General features: G+C 39.2%; 1 protein-coding gene across 1 annotated transcript in view; it reads right to left on the minus strand.

Moving 5' to 3' along the window:
- Positions 1-16,936, minus strand: part of LOC122797061 (echinoderm microtubule-associated protein-like 6) — a 3,800,753-nt gene that overhangs the window by 2,289,330 nt on the left and 1,494,487 nt on the right. The gene's annotated exons all lie outside the window — the stretch shown is intronic.

The following is a 16,936-nucleotide window of genomic DNA, read 5'->3' on the forward strand; positions in this document are numbered from 1 at the left end:
ACTGATTCGGCCATTTATTTCAGCTTGTGCCTTACAAAACTCTCGAGCCAGGCTCTATCCATGATGTTCCTCTGTAAATTATCTCAGATCGAGTTTGCCTATAATAGTGACAAACAGATAAAAGCAATAAATAAGAGACCATATCTAATTCCGTATTATGAAGCCAGTCTTTAGGAGTATTCGGACCACTAAGAGTCTTAGGTAGGGAGGAGGGAGGGGGGATATCAAGGATTAGTGAAGATCGACAACACAGATGGAACGTTATGGTAAGACATAACTTCTTTATCTGATGTTGTCAATCTTCATGTCATCCTTGACTGTGGGACAGAGTCCCTAGCTACCTGAATCCTGGGAGGTCTCATGAAAAAATATTCTGCAGCATCATCGAACCAAATGATGCACGACCCCTAGAGACCTGGTCTAGTTTGTAATGAGTAAAAAAGGTATGAGGAGATGCCCATGTAGCTGCTGCACAAATGTCATCTACAGGAGTTCTGGCATGAAAAACTGCAGAAGCTGCTACAGCTCTCGTTGAATGAGCTTTCACCTTTGAATTATAAACAAACGTAATACAATCCCTAAGCCATTTAGCTATAGTAACGTTAAACACTGGGTTATCTAGAGAAAGTGAGGAAAATACAACAAACAATTGGTCTGATTTCCTGATATCTTTTGTTCTGTGAAGGTAAAAATGTAACTGTCTGTGGACATCTAAAAAGTGTAAACATTACTCTCCCTGATTGGAGAAATTAGGGAAAAAGACTGGTAGATGTCAAGTTTGATTGATATTAGATTCTGAAACAATCTTCAGCAAAAAGGAAGGATTATTTTTGAGAGAAACTCTGTCCTTGTGGAAAAATTAAAAAGGGGGGGCTTGCAGGACAAAGCTTGAATTTCTAATACTCTTCTGGCCGAAGTGATAGCTAGTAAAAATACAGTTTTCCAGATCAAAAATTTTAAGTCACAAGTAGCCGAAGGTTCAAATGGGGATAAGATGAAACACTGTAGGACCAAGAGTAAATACCATGGAGTGCTGGGTTCTTTAATGGGGGGCCTTAGTATAAGGGTTCCTTTCAAAAAGGCCTTGCACAGTTTATGAGAAATCAGTGAAGACCCATCAAAACCAATATGGAAGTTGGATATCGTAGCTAGATGCACTCTAATGGTGGAAGCTGAAGAGCCAGACTGATAAAGACAGGTCAGAAATTCTAAAACTTTATCCACAGGAGGTGTGTAAGGGTCAATAATACTGTCAAGAGTCCATATGGCAATTTTTTTCCATTTACTATGGTACAGTTTTCTAGTTGAAGGCTTGTGATGAGCTAGAATGATTTGTTGGACCGGTGATGTAAGAGAAGAAATCCTGGCAGTCATGGGAATTGGAGAAGCCATGCAGTGAACTTGAGATGCTGGAGATTCAGATGAACCATTCCTTCTGGGTGAGATAGCAGATCTAGAGTTGGGACCAGAATCCAAGGTTTCCAAAGTAGATGAGGCCAAATGAAGGAAAATTACACCTGTCAAGGCCAGAATGGGTCAATGTGGATTATTGTGGTCTTTGACCTCTAGGCTTTCTTTAGAAACTGACATATCACAGGAGTCGGAGGAAAGGCATACAGAAGACCGGGGGGGGGGGCAGTTGTGGAGAACAGAATCTCTAGATGATCCCCTGGAAGTGGGATTAGGGCAAAGTAACTGCTGCACTTGTTGTTCAGGGGGCACACAGGTTGCAGCAAGATTGACCCCAGTGCCAGAAAATCTCTTCCACCACCGTTGGATTGAGAGACACTCATGAGCATCAGGATAGTTCTGCTCAGTTTGTCCACTATCACATTAGAGCTCCTCGAAATGTGCATTGCTGTTAGAAAGCAGTTGGAAGAAAACGCACATTGCCAAATTCTGAGGGCTTCTCAACAAAGTGAATAAGATTTGGTTCCCTCTTGTTTGTTGATATACCAGATTACTGACATGTTGTCCTTCTGAATTGCCACTGTTCCCAAGGGGTGGGCATCTTGAAATGCTTGCAATGCTAAGAGCACTGCCCTCTTCTCTAGAACACTGATGTGCAAATTGGCCTCCATTTGGGACCAAGTACCTTGGACTATGCTTCCCAGATAATGCCCCCCCTATCTGGGAAGCATCCGTGGTCAGTATGGCTAGGCTGTGGAAGGAGAAATGGGTAGCCAGAAAGGATCTCATTGGAATGGAGCCACCAAAACAGGTCTTGTTTGCAACGATTGGTGATCAAGATGTGATGGGACATCAGTTGAATCAGTAATGACCATTGGGAGACGACAAGCCACTGAAGAATCCGCATGTGATATCTGGCCAAGAGATCTAAGGTAAAAGAGGCCATCACAGACCCTAGTACCTGCAGGATGAGCTTTGCTGGAACGCTTCTGTTCTGAATAATATGGTTTACTTGTGATCTGATTTTTAGGAATATTTCTAATGGGAGTGATGCTAATCCTGTGATTGTGTTTAACAGGGCTCCAATAAATTCCAGCTGTTGAGTGGGTTCCAGATGTGACTTTTCGTAATTTACTGTGATGCCTAAGGTAGTGCAAAGGTGACGGGCACAATCTCTTGTCCTTATGAGTTGATGCCTGGTGGTAGAGGTAAGGAACACAAAAACAAAGTCCTCTGCAAGTAAGACAGGTGCAAGGCAAAAGACCAAACAGAACATGAAAAAAAAAATATTTATTTATTTGTTTAAATAAATCTTATATGTTAAATTGTATATTTTGTGCTTTTTTTATACACTGACATTTGGTGGTAGCAGTAAGGAGCCAGTCGTCAAGATATGGAAAAACTCGAAAACCCAGCAGTCTGAGATGAGCTGCTATCACTGCCATGCATTTGGTAAACACACTGGGAAGCTGTGGTTAGACCAAAGGGCAGTGCTCTGAACTGATAGTGACTGGCTCCCAGCTGGAAGTGCAGGAATCTTCTGGAGCATTTGTTCATTTTTATGTGATAATACGTATCCTGAAGATCTATAGAGCACATCCAATTGTCTTTTACCAAGAATGGAAGTATTGACTGTACCGAGACCTGGTTTATTGAACTGACTTGTTGAACTGGCTGAGATCCAAAATGGTTCTCCAGCCCCCTGTCTTTTTGGGCACTAGAAATAGTCTTCCCATCTTTCTCATATCTGACTAGTGCATCTTTCACCTTGGGTCCAAATAGGGATGATCTGTCAAATGTACTGTTGATGAACAAAGATTTAAATGGCTGTGCAAAGTCATACAAGCGCATCCAGGCATGTCTCCTGATGGCTATGCCAGAGCCCACTGCTCTTGTCATCCCTTCAGCTGTGTAAGCAATAAGCCTCATGGACGAGCTTGCAATCGATTCAAGGGTGGCGAGCTGAGAGGTAACTGTCTCTAACCCCTTCAGCTACTGCTCCTGCGAGAGTATCTGAAAGTTCTTTAACAAGATCTCTCTGCAACATGGTGAAGTGTACCATGTAATTCAAAGACCTGAGAGCAAAGGTCAATGAAGCATAAGCGCGCTTCCAAAACCTATCCACAGTCCTAGACTCCTTGTTAGGAGGATGGATAGTATGACTTTCTTCTTCAAGTTACTATTTTGTGGTTGCCACTTTCACCATGGCATCAACTGTGATACCCTTAGCCCAATATTGCTCGTCCTTAGGGACAGACAGAATTTGGTCAGGTCTCTTGGGGATCGGTTCAGTGGAGTCTGTAATCTTCCAGGCCCACTGAGTGATAAGTTTAATAAGCTCATTAGTGGCTAGAGAGATCCAAGAGGTAGAGGGTTGGGCATGAAAAGCCTCCAGGTAAACCGATTCCTCTGAGGAAGGCTGAAGGGAAGTCCAGCCACCCCTCTGTTTCAGGATTTCTAGGATGTCCCCAAAGGAAACATCATTGGGGGGTGACTTAGGGGAACCTTCCCTTCATCAAAATCAGTGTCCTCAGTGAAAGACTCTTTAGGGGAGTCCAAGTGCTTCCTGTTGCACTTTTTCTTTGCAAGTATGTCCTTGGTGGGATGGTCCAGGGAAGTATCCACAGAGGAAACCATCAATTTTGGTCGCACCTGAGGCTTTTGTACCCCCTGTCCAGGGATGAGGCTGGAGGAAGCTCCAGTTGAGGGGATAGGGATGATACTCGGCCTGACAGGGGTGGCAAGGACTGTGTGTCCACAATGGACAAAGCCTTCTCCATGATTCGAAAGGCTGGCCCTCCCCTAGAGGAATGGGAGCCAGGAACCGAAATGGATTAATTCAGAACCATGGTCCCACCACCCACTGAAGAAGCTGCCTCTGAAGCAGAAGCCTGGGTTGAGCTTACGAATGCTGAGGCACCGAGAAGCATGGATGGCTTCAAAAGAATCTACACCAAGCCCTGTCCCTCGGAACCAGCAATGAAGCCTCGACACCGGGAGGTCTCCTTTTCCAAAAAAAACAAAAGAGCTCAAGGCGATTCTTGGTTCCGAAGAAGAAATTCTAGCTGGTACCAAGACAGTTGGAGGCTGGTTCTAGTGGCTCCAAAGGCTCAGTTGGAGTTGGAGGAGGATTCTCTGACAGTGTTGAAGAAGTGCCAAGTTGGTTTGGAACTGAAGGTGGATACAATCTCCTCACTGTCAAGAGCTGATCGACCAGTCTCAATGTCTGATTCTGAAAGACTCTTAGTGGACCAAAAGGACAAAACACAGGGAGACTTGGGTGGTGTTGGTTCCAAGAAAGGACTGGGTGCATACCTCTCAACCTCTGTCCTTTCTTGGTTCCAAGAAAGGACTGGTTGCATACCTCTCAGCCTCTTAGAGCAAGAAATCTGGACAAAGCCATAAATAAAAGTGGGAAAAGGGATAAAAACTAGGGACAATTTTTAAATATTGCTGTTAGAAACTTAAAAAAATGATAGAATAACAGATTTTGCATTCACATACATTTTCTGAAGAATATGAAGTCTGAAACTCAAATGTCTGTCATTATTTTCTAACTATGATATTCAATGATTTGTCACTAATTTGCCAGAAAACCACAATTTTATGAAAAATGGACCAAAAATATGAGACAAAAAAATCTGGAAATTCTGCAAAAATCTGTACACTTGAGAGGTATGACTGGATGGCCTATTAGTAAAGGGATCCACTGAGAGCGAATATCTGGTCCTTTGTAAAGATTTAATAGTAGACTGCTTTGGTACTGTTAAAGCCACTGACACTGAATCTCCAGATGCCTGTTCTAATTTTTGTAGAGGTGGAATCGTCCATGCCTATCAGTGCTGAGGAAGCTGTCGACACCGTAGGTTGTTTGGTCAATTTCGAAGGCCACTCCAAGGAGCTTCTCGGAACCAAATGAGGTCTCTTTTTTGGCTAGGAAGAGGATGAAGAAGAGGATGATGAGCTGGCTTTCATTCTCGGAGCAGATATGGCCTCTTCAAATTCACCTTTCAAAAGTCCTTTTAAGATTAATTTGTTTCTCCGCTCAGTCAAAGTGCTGGTGGAGAAACCATGACAAATAGCACAGTCTTCCTGAAGGGGGGCCGTGTCAAGCCAATAAACACAAAATACATGCGCATCAGAATTGGGCATCTTTTTAAACACTTCTGGCACCTCTTGAAGCCAGAAGTGCCCTTAGAAGTCTTGTCAGCCATGCTGGAGAAAAAAAGCCTAGCACACAATATGCACACACACACAGACACAGAGGAAAGGAGAGGGCGAAGTCAAGTCTTTCCTTTTTTTTTTTTTTTTTGATAGAAGGGAGGGAAAATGGAAGAAAATTACCAGAAATGGTACTAAGAAATACAGTAACAGTATGTAAAGGAGATAAAGTACCAACAATGGTACGAAAAGGACTACCTAACAGTAGAAAGGAAGAAATACGAACACTAAAAAGTTAGGTAAAGGAGTGGGTAGAAATAGTGAAAAAGGACTATGGAAAATATATAGAAAAAAATGAGAGAAATATAGAAAAACTTACAGTAAATACAGCCAAAGCTCAAGAGATAGGTTGGAAACATCTGACACAACAAAGCTGCAAACGAGATCTTGGAAAATTTACAGAGGAGCATCATGGGTAGATCCTAGCTTGAGAGTTTTGGAAGGAGCAAGCTGAAATAAATGGCCAAGTCGGTTCCGAGGCTCAGAACCGAGCCCACAGTCAAGGATGATGTGAAGCTTGACAACATCAGATGTACAGTTACAAGAAAGTATTAGTTACAAGATCACTATAGATTTGTATGGCTTGTACATAGGACAGGTGGTAGTTTATATCTAGGAGCACTGGCTGAGTATACTAGTCCTCATGCAGACCCTATGCTCAAATAAATTTGACACCACCCAGCAGAGTATAACACAATCATGTTGCTCCAGTGTATTTATTTGCAACCATTTGAAATGGTACCTGACAGAGTGAGCCTTGAAACAAAGACTGAATAGCTGAAATAACGGACTTACATATACCAAGTCTGAGATGGCCATTTCCTGGAATATTCCTTTTTAACTAAGGCATGGCAATGTTTGAATATATGAGCTTGGGGAGTGTGTGGGGCTTAACCCCACATCAGGGGGAGCATGGGAGTTTGCCCATGCAAAAAAAAAAAAAAATTTAAAGGAGATTCTCTCTTCTCTGGATTTTCAGGCTTATTTTCCCAACTGCCAATATTTCAATAGGGAGCCATATTGATTATTATCACACTAACTGCATGTGTGCCCTATTCCATTAATGAATGTGTGTTAATAATGTTGTGTATCTGTGTAATTGTTGTCTGGAGTATAAATGTACAGATTTGAATATGCGTATCCATGATCCACTCATCTGGTAGTTGAGAACTCTGAGCCTATTATTTGTGAGGACAAGTTATTGCTTTTACATATCTACTAAAGTGCCCTACATTTTTTTTTATAGTCATTCTCTCCCGTAACTCAAGGATTTTATTGTGGACAGCAACTCAGGCGGTCATATATCATCATGCAAAATGTGTACATTTCTCAGTCATGCCACCACAGTGCCTTCTCCATAGCCCTCATTTTCTTACTGGTGTTCATTTCCTTGTCATTATATGGTAATTTACATATTATGTTGGTCATGGTATTCCGTGGTCTAGCACAGTCATTCTTTGGCTCTGAATTGCTCCCTCCCTGCACGTGGCTGCTTACCATGTATATTTGAATACCATGACAAAAACATTTTTGAGATAAATGCTTTTGAATCCCAGCATAACTTGATTGGCAACAATAAGCATATAGATTATTTGTGTAAAAATGGACTATACATTGGAGTGGAAATTTTAGACTGCAGTTAACAGACACTTCCTAAACAACTGGAACTGCACTTGTGGCAATAATTTAGTTGTTCATTCCCTGATAAAAAAAAAAAAAAAAACTCTCTTGTATCCTAAATTTAGCACTTAATCTCCTATCCTGTGCAGGCATTCAGGTTTTATTCCTAAACGTGACATCCACTCCATATCCGTCCATATCTTTTGCAATTTTTCATTCTTCCTGTCCCTTAGCTAATGTGTAAAAACAGACTGTATATTATGCAAAGCCAAATTAGCTAAGGAACAGGAAAAAAGGAAAATTATGAAAGATGAAGACAGATATGGTGTGGATGTCATGTTTAGGAATAAAACCTGAATGCCTGCACAGGATAAGAGATTAAGGAACTGTCTATTAACTGCAGTCTTCAATTGCTGTTTTTCAGCAATGTACCTCAGATTATGGAGCAGTTTATTCCAAAGTTTCTTTAGGCAGGTGCAGCATCTAGAAAGACCACATTTGTTTTTGTTTGTGGGATGGTTGTAGCATATATGAGCATAGTAGTGCATGGATATTGTAGCTGTAGCTTCAAGAGGAGATAGTAGCTGAGTCTGTCTGCTATGTGACATCATCAGTACAGTTAGGGAATGTTTCTTTTTGAAGCAACATCATAACTAATGTGTTTTTATTTGATAATATTTTCTATATTTATACTCCACTGAGTACATACAGTACATGGTGTTAGAATTAAAGCTACATTGGCACCAAATCCATTTTTTATTAATATTACACTGAATTTTGGAAATTTTGAATCTGTTTTCTTTGGTTTGTAAAGTCTTCCTGTTCAAAAACACATCCACAGTGCCACATCCATATGCAGTAGCAATATAGTGTCATTTTTTGATTTGTGATGTAAAAATTAATGCCTGAAGTTCTGTTTTCATATTTCCTCATTATTAACATTGTGTAGATTTAAAGTCTTTTTCACATAAAACAAAGTTTTCAGCATCAAATCTTGCTTTCATATCTATTTATTTATTTATTTATTTAACATTTATTAACTGGGAAAGTCAGACTTGGAATGAAGCCAATTTTAAGTGGAGGCCCGGGGAGAAATGCTCCAAATAAGTATCTTTTCAGTTCTTTTTTCAGTAATTATTGGCACAAAATTGTCTTCACTGCAACTATCAACATCTTTGAAACAATAATGAAACTTGTCTAAAGATTGGAAACTCTGAATTCAAAAATGTGAGCTATGTCTCAATGTGAATGCCACTGCATAAGATCCAGAAAAGTACCAATGTGTAATGTTCCTTTGCGTGCCAGGGTTAAATGTTACACATAAGTGACTGACACAATAAAAAAAAATCAGGAACTGCACATTACTGACTGCACTGTAGTATGAACTTGCTAATGTGCAGTTCCTGTGTTTTTATTTAATGACTGAGATTATGGTATCTCAGGGAATTTTTCTTTTTTCTGAAAGACAACAATATCAATGTTTGTAGCAGGTGTGTAGAGGGTTGAGTGTCAATAATATACCAGTTGCATTTCTGTCATGGAGTCATTTCATAGCTTCACAAGTGAAGAAGTCAACATGTTTAACACTTTTAACCTTAAATATGAAGAAAGAGACACTTTAGCAGTACTGAGATAGAGACATTTCAAACATATTAAAAGACCAAGAAGAAGAAGAAGAATCTTCCATATATGTAAGGCATTTATTTTTACTAGAAATATGGGGTTTGAGACTCAATGGATGCTTATGTGACTGACCTGAAATAAGAAGTGAAGCACTGTGGGTTTTAGTAACTTGCATGTGCATGGTGAAAAACCTTCAAGTCAGAGGAAGACTATTAAGAAGCAGACTTTTCACTGATAAAGTCCTAGTATGTATAAAAAATGTGTTTGAGTATTCAAGCATACCTTTGGAACTGGAAGTGTGCAAAGCAAACACTGTGTGCAAAAATAAGAGCAAAGACAAATTCAAAATGAATAAAAGAAATAAAAATAACTTTTCTGTGACCACATAGTTCTCAAGATGACACATGGTATTAAAACAAGCAGTTGATACCACAACCAAAGCAACCAAAGCATGCACTGTGGATATAGGCACAAAGCGCACTGCAGAGTCATTAATCACATTTTAGGCTATATGGAGCTCATAATCATTTGACTAAGTTGTGTAAAAGTACAAACTAAGTTGTGTAGCATGGATTCTGTGGTCTAATATCACAGGAGTAGAATAAAACTAAATTATTTAAGGGCATAGTTTAGATGCATGATGTCAACCCAGTACAGACTACAAGCAGCTGCAAGATAATCCCTTATGCTTCTAATAGAGCTCTAGCAAGGGAATTCAGTGCCCTTAGCAGCATATCCCCTGCCAAACATTAAGTTTGAGAGCTTACGTGCTGGGGTCACTTATTTATGCCTATATGTCATTTTTTCAAAGATAACTTTAAAAGAAAGGACAAATAATTAGTTTATAAAATGTCTACAAATTTCTGCAATTGTAACTGCTTATCCAACAGTTTGTAAACTACCAACTTTTCATTTTAAATATTCTGTGCCCCCTTCAAGTTGGCACTTAGGGCTATTGCTCCATTTACTCCATGACTGCTATATCATCAATGATTTTTGGTAATAAATGTTTTTGTTATTAGCGATAAGAATATTACATTTAAGCCTGATAAGCTTGATACTGGTGCAGAATGCATTGTGTATTGTCAGAAACAATGTCATGAAATCTGCCTAATATGAAAAATCCTCAATCACTCTTCAGACATATTCTAGACTAAACTGAATACAGTGTGCCAACTTTTGTTTGACTAGCAATACAAGTGGAGTAAATACAAATGACATTCCAGGAGACATCATTAGAAAGTATATTTAAAGCAATGAAATATGTTGGGTCATAATGTTTTTCAACTACTTGGTATGAATAAAAGCATTCATAGTGTACCTTTACACAATGATGTACAGATCTGTTATTATTTCACAACAAGAAGCTCAGCAATTTACTTTCTGATTGGGCTCACTCTGTGTGGAGTACACATGTCCTCCTTGTGTCAGTGTGGGTTTTCTCCAGGTGCTCCAGTTTCCACTCACCAATAAAGGCACGCAACTGACTGCAATTTTCTACCTGTCAATAGGTATGAGTGAGTGTATATGCTCTGTCATAGACTGGCGTCCTATCCAGAATAAGCTTCATAGCCTTGCACCCATCAATTGCTAGGAGAGGCACCAGCATTACAGTGGCACAGTACAGGATAAAGGAGGTTATAAGAAAAATGGAGGGATGGATGAAGAACCATAGTAGTACTCAAAAGCAGAGCTGAACAAAAAATAAAGTGCATAGAAGCTAGTGGTACAATTGATATAAAAGCACAATCAAATACGTGGCTAAATATAATGGTAGCTGTGAATCAAGACTTTGAATATGTATAGATCCTCAAAAGTTAAACAAATAGATTAAAAGGGAGCATTACACACTTGAAGTAATGTAAATGCCTGCTGTAGCTATGCCTAATGTGATTTTTTTTCTGTGTACAATGCTAATCAATGGTCAGTGATCCTGACAACAGAATACACTAATTTAAAGCTTTTCATATTCAAAACCATCCAGATACAGACAGTTTTCTAAGAATGTCTTCTGGAACATTTGTCATCCAAGAAGTGTTTCAAAGAGCAGTAGCTGAAATGGTTGTAGGGGTAGAACTGTTCAGTAACCTTCTGGTTTGTGGAACTCCTAAAAAGAAACGTTTTGTTTTTATTTTAGTTTGTTAACTGGTAATTCACTGGGCATAGTGTCTCTTTTCAGGGTGACTTGGGAGGACTTCCTGGTCAAATGTCTTGCTTAGAGTCAAACAGTAGACAAATTCAGATGGAAACAATCAAAACATGTATCCTTGACTAGAGGAAGCAGCTCATTAACAGTCCAGAGCCTTAATCTTCTTTACTAACTACCCTCATTAACAGTCCAGAGCCTTAATCTTCTACACTAACTACCAGAAAACACTTGACCCGTGACCTACCATGATGTTTTAGTAAATGAGGCATAATGGCTTGAAACTGAGTAAAACTGTATCAACTCTCAAGTATATAGGACTTCTCTTTACTCCTGAAGTTCTCTGTCCACTTCGATGCCATTCCCACTCAGTTGTACAATTCCATGTCACATGAAACCTATGAGACACATTTGAGAATTACCAAATACAAGGAAAGAGTATGTGATGTTCTTTTTTTTTTCTAGGCCTAGGATATTTGAGTAGACTACCCAGGTGGTTCAAGGGTATGAAGTCTGCAATATGCTCAGATATGAAAAAAAAAAACAAGAAGTGACTTCTCACAAAACATACAATTTTCCCTGTATGAAAGTGAGAAAAAAACTAGTTTCCACATACAGACAGCCATTACCTTCTTTACATTGAGTATTAAAAATTTTCAGAAGCAGTAAAACTGCATGACACTACCATTCATAGTGTTTTCCGAGGTGTCCTCCTGAAATCGTGAGGACCAGAATTATGACCTTTAGACCTTTACCTCAGAATAACTCACTACTGCAAAAAAAAACAATAATCTTGGAGTTAACATATAAGGCAGGGGTGTGAGGGGACAAGATCTGGATGTTAAAATTCACATTCAAAATATTTTCACTCTGTGTGCAAACTGCACTTTTTCACAATAGTGGGACTCATAATTACAGAGCTTGCATTTTGCAATAACCAGCCATTATAAGGATAGTGAATTCTTTCTTTGCCAGACTTATTTTTTCAAATGACATATAATAATAGTCCCAATAGGGAAAGAATTCCATACATTTGTGAAATAAATATAACTTTATTATACTACCTCCAGTCCTAGATATACTCAGAGAAATTGGCAAACAAAATATATGATTTAAAATGCATTAAATATGATAAGGAAATGTGACAGTCTGAAAGCTTGGACTGCTATTTTACATTTTGAGAATAGAAAAATATGCTTTGCAATATGTCGGACTTTCATCAACAAAGCTGCTAGAAAGAAGATATCATAATGCTAAACTACCTACCTCATAATCCTTATCAGTCCCTGAAAATACGAGAGATACAAATTAGTTAGTGAAAGATAGGAAACCAAGACAGAAACTTTATTGTGATGAATTATCAAGAATTTGTAAAAAATGAAAAATGAAAACTGAGAAGCTTGAAATTGTGTATTAATTTGCAGAAAAGTACAGTTGTGTAAATAAATTTGCCATAAAACTAGATGTTCGAATGATTACTCTTGCAGTAGCCTTAGCTATATGGGTTATATCCTGCACAGGATATATAACAGCTGGCTAGCTTCCAAAGCTTCTGGGCACCTTCTACATGCCCAAACCATTATCCAGCTTAAACATAGCTGACAAAATAGACAGGCTTGCTACCAAGCTCTTACAAACCTTTCATGGCAACTGACATAGGAATGCTAAGCCATGAGAGGACATTGCTAGGAAAAAAAAATACATGTCCACACCCTGGCATAAAAAACACACAAAAAATCAAGACACAGGAGCTACTGCAGCAGTGATCATTCAAACATCTACTGTTATAATAAGTTTACTTACACAATTACTTACACAAATGTACTATGTTCTTCATATTGATCACTACTGCAGTAGCCTAAGCTATGCATTTCCATAACTTAGAACAACGGGAAAGTAAAGTAGAAGGGTCGAGAAGTCCCTGGAGAATGGTCCTAGCAAAGCCTGTCCTAGATCTGAAGTAGGAATGTACTTTATAGTGCTTCATAAAAGTATGTATTGAAGACCGTGTTGCCTCTAGAATACATCTAGATTTCAACCATTTCCAAAAAGCCATTGATGAAGCCAAGGCACTGGTAGAATCAGTCTTGACCCTGCCTGCAATTGTTTTGTTGTGGTGGGAATAACAAAAGCCTAAGACAACCATTTGGAAACAGTCTGCTTTGACACAGGTTGTCCCTTCCTCTTGCCTTCACAATAAATGAAAAACTGATCAGAAGTTCTGAAAAATTTCGTGATGTCAAGATGGTACCCAGGTTGTCTGTGAACATCGAAGGTATGAAGTATCCTTTCCCTGTCAGTTTTGGGTTCTGCAAGGAGAACAGCGAATTCAGATATCAAGGCAGTGAGACATTTCCCTGTGGTACATTTGGCTGGGGAAAATGGCTGAAGTGACATTCGGCTACAGAGAAATATGGCTGTTGCAAATTTCCTGTGGGCAAAGAGAAGCACACACTGCCATGTCCACATATTTAATAACCACATGAATGGGGGCAAAAGAAGTAATGACTGTTTTGCCTAGTGTACAGTACATGCTTATGTTACCTAAAATATGTAGAAGTGTGTTAAAGACAGGGGAGCCTGCAGGATTTTTTGCAGGGGGATGCAAACCCAGAGCCTGAGCCCCCCACTCACCCCCCCATGCAGCCATTCCAGTGTCCCATTACGTGGCTGTTTCTCCCAGTTGCCATAAACACTGCTCAAAAGTCTCAGTGTCCATACTGTTTTATGCTTTACTTCTACAATGATTACAGATATTTGGATTTAATTTCCAACTTTTATTTCAAATTTTATAACACAAACACTGATAGACAATTGCTAAACAAAGCAACAGTCTTACAATGAAAAGAGACCGCATTAAAACTTCTCTACATTTGAAACTCACATTCACTGAAACAGCACTGAAACCCACATTCAAAGAAAATGCATCTGGCCAGTGGTGGGTTAAGTTTACCTTTGGGCTGTTGTCAAATCATAGCCCCCTTGCACACATTTGTATTACCATGCAAAAGTTCTTTGATTCACTTTCCTGATTGCATTAATTATAATGTATAATAATTGAATTATATCCCTTGTATAAAACAGCACCACTTGTTAGAGTGTGTTTTAAATTTATAATTTTGAACATTTTCCAGTAAGCAATGAAGCAAAACATATGAACCAATAATGACAAACTGCCCAGTGCAGAACATTTCAACCATGAAAGGCCACTCAAACTTCTGCCATTACAAAACATCAGTCAATATGCACAATCTCTGCAGAAGTAAAAGTCATTTGAATAATTCCACATTAAAGAGATCTGAAACTGATCAACAGGTTGTTGCTAGAAAACAACTTTATGTTTCAGAGTTTCATCTACAAATTCAGTGCCTGCTGCCCTTGAAGAATAAATTCCTTGTTAAATTAAAACAAATGGTAAACTGGTATATTTATTTATTTTATTTTATTTCCACTTTGATTACCGGGGAAGTCCTCTGGGCCCAGAGAGCCCATTTTCAGTGGAGGCCCAGGAAGAAAAGCTCCTTGAAACAGATTATAGTAAAGATAGCAGTCCACGTACAAATACATATCAAATAATATTGCCCATAGTGGAAAAATATTGTGCAGATACATTTTTAACAAATTCACACAGTTAAGGTCAAAAGACAAAAACTATTTACAATATTTACAGAGTGTGAGAGATTGTATGGGAATTAGCTATAGAAGGTTATAGCCAACTATTAGGCACTCAGGAGGATAACCTCCCAGGAGCTTTTGTTAAAGAGTTCTAGGTAGGGAGAATGCAGTTACATTTCCATTTGGAGGAGAGGTAGGTGTAAAGCTGAGTTTTGAAGTTGTTTGTGTTTGACATTGTCCTTAGTGTGGAAGGGAGAGAGTTCTATTTCTTACCTAAGGAGAAGGAGAGAGAAGTTGTCCAGCAGGAAGTTTTGGTTTGTGGACAGTAATTAAGTTTTGATGTTCAGATTTGAGAGTTCTATTTGGGGTATATGGGGGAAGGATGTTAGAGTGGGGCATTTGTTTGGATTAAATATTAGTCTATGTGCTGTAGTGAGCTGGAGGAAGTCCAGGTAATTTGTGAATTCGAACTAGTTGAGGGACTGGAGGATAACACAGTGATGAGTGGAATGCTTGACTTTGGTGGCATAATTTAGAAATTTTGTTATAACAGCTTTCAAGTTTGGAAGTGATGGAAGAGGATACGTTAGTTAGTAGCGGGGGTGTCGTACAGAAGGGAGGGAAGGAGGTAACAGGAGGCCAGAGTATGCCTGGTAGAAATAGAGAGGAAGTGGTTGTTCCTGTATAGCATACCTAGTTTTTGGTGGGTTTTCTTTATATTTTGCTGAATATGGATGTCAAACTTGAGGTGTTCATCTAAAGTTACACCAAATAGTTTGGCAAAGGGAACAACTTCAATCGGAGGGTTGCTTTGGCTAAGGACTTGGAAGAAATTTTTATCAAAAGAGAAAGATTCTGAGGGTGTGAATAGTAGTATTTTAGATTTGTTAGCATTGAGAGAAAGGTGATTTTGGCGCATGCAGATCTCAGTAGTTGAGAAGGCAGTCGGAGTTTTAGACAGGAGTTCAGGGAGGTTAGAGCCAAAGCAGACAAGTGTAGAGTCATCTGCATATTGGATGACTTTGGAATTAGGAATAGCAGAGTGAAAGTTATTGATAAAGATATTAAACAGCATTGCTCCGAGGATGGACCCCTGTGGTACTCCGGTAGGGGTGGGTAAGAAAGGTGAGGTGCCTTTTTTCCATTTCACAGCCTGAGATCTGGCAGATAGCTCGAGAACCAGGAAAGAATGTTTTGGGAGACATTTAGGTTTGAGAGGTGATTTAGAAGGTGCTTATGGGAAACGGTATCGAATGCTTTAGAGAGATCTAGGAGCACTGTGGATACTAAGTTCCCAGAATCTCAGGCTTGATTGACAGTTTCTAAGAATGAGAGTAGAGCTGTTATGGTGCTATGTCCTGGTCGGAAGCCATGTTGGGTAGGGGTAAGAAGTTGTTTTTTAGTCAGAAAAGGCATAAGTTGGAGGTGGATGCATTTTTTATGGATTGTGGAGATATTGCAATAGAGAATGTGTGGCAAGCTGAAAAACAGGTTCATAGTTACTAGACATCTCATCCAAAGGAGCACATACTCAGGACTAAAGCACCCATCCCCTTAAAAAACAAATCTACATGGTGTAGGAGTAGAACCTACAGCCCTCTGTATCAAGACACAAGTATGGTACCTGCTGTGCTACTAACACAGTTTCAAAATGCTATACCACAATAGTGATACCATTTGCTAAACAAAACAGTTGCACATTTTAAGCAGACTTAGCATGAACAGCAGTAAACCTCTCTTCCCTTGAAGCTCACAATTCCTTGAAAATGCACTTGAAAATAAATTCCACCTGCTAACTCTAACTAGGGCATTGCACTCTCTTTCACACACACACACCTCAACCTCTTAGTGCAATAAATTTGGACAAAGCCTAAAATAAATAGGGACAGATTATAAATATTGCTCAAATGAACTTAGAAAATTGCTAGAATAACAGGATTTGTGTTAGTATGAATTTTTGTAAAGGATATGACATCTAAAACTCATATCTATCATTATTTAGCAACTTCAATTATTTTTAGGAGGAATATGGGGCAAAAATCTGGACAGTCTGCAAAAGCCTGGACAGCTGAAGGGTATACTACCTCCCTCTTACACACACACACACACATACACACACACACACACACACACACACACACACACACACACACACACACACACACACACACACACACACACACCATACCTCTCAATCTCTTAGCACAAGAAATCTGGACAAAGCCTGTTATAATGTTGGGGACAAAGGCCCAAAACTAGGGACACATTTAGAATGTTGCTAGAATAACAGAAGTTGTGTTA

This window comes from Protopterus annectens, chromosome 3.part0 (assembly GCF_019279795.1).
Source record: "Protopterus annectens isolate FY-2018-M chromosome 3.part0, PAN1.0, whole genome shotgun sequence".
Lineage (NCBI taxonomy): Eukaryota > Metazoa > Chordata > Ceratodontiformes > Protopteridae > Protopterus > Protopterus annectens.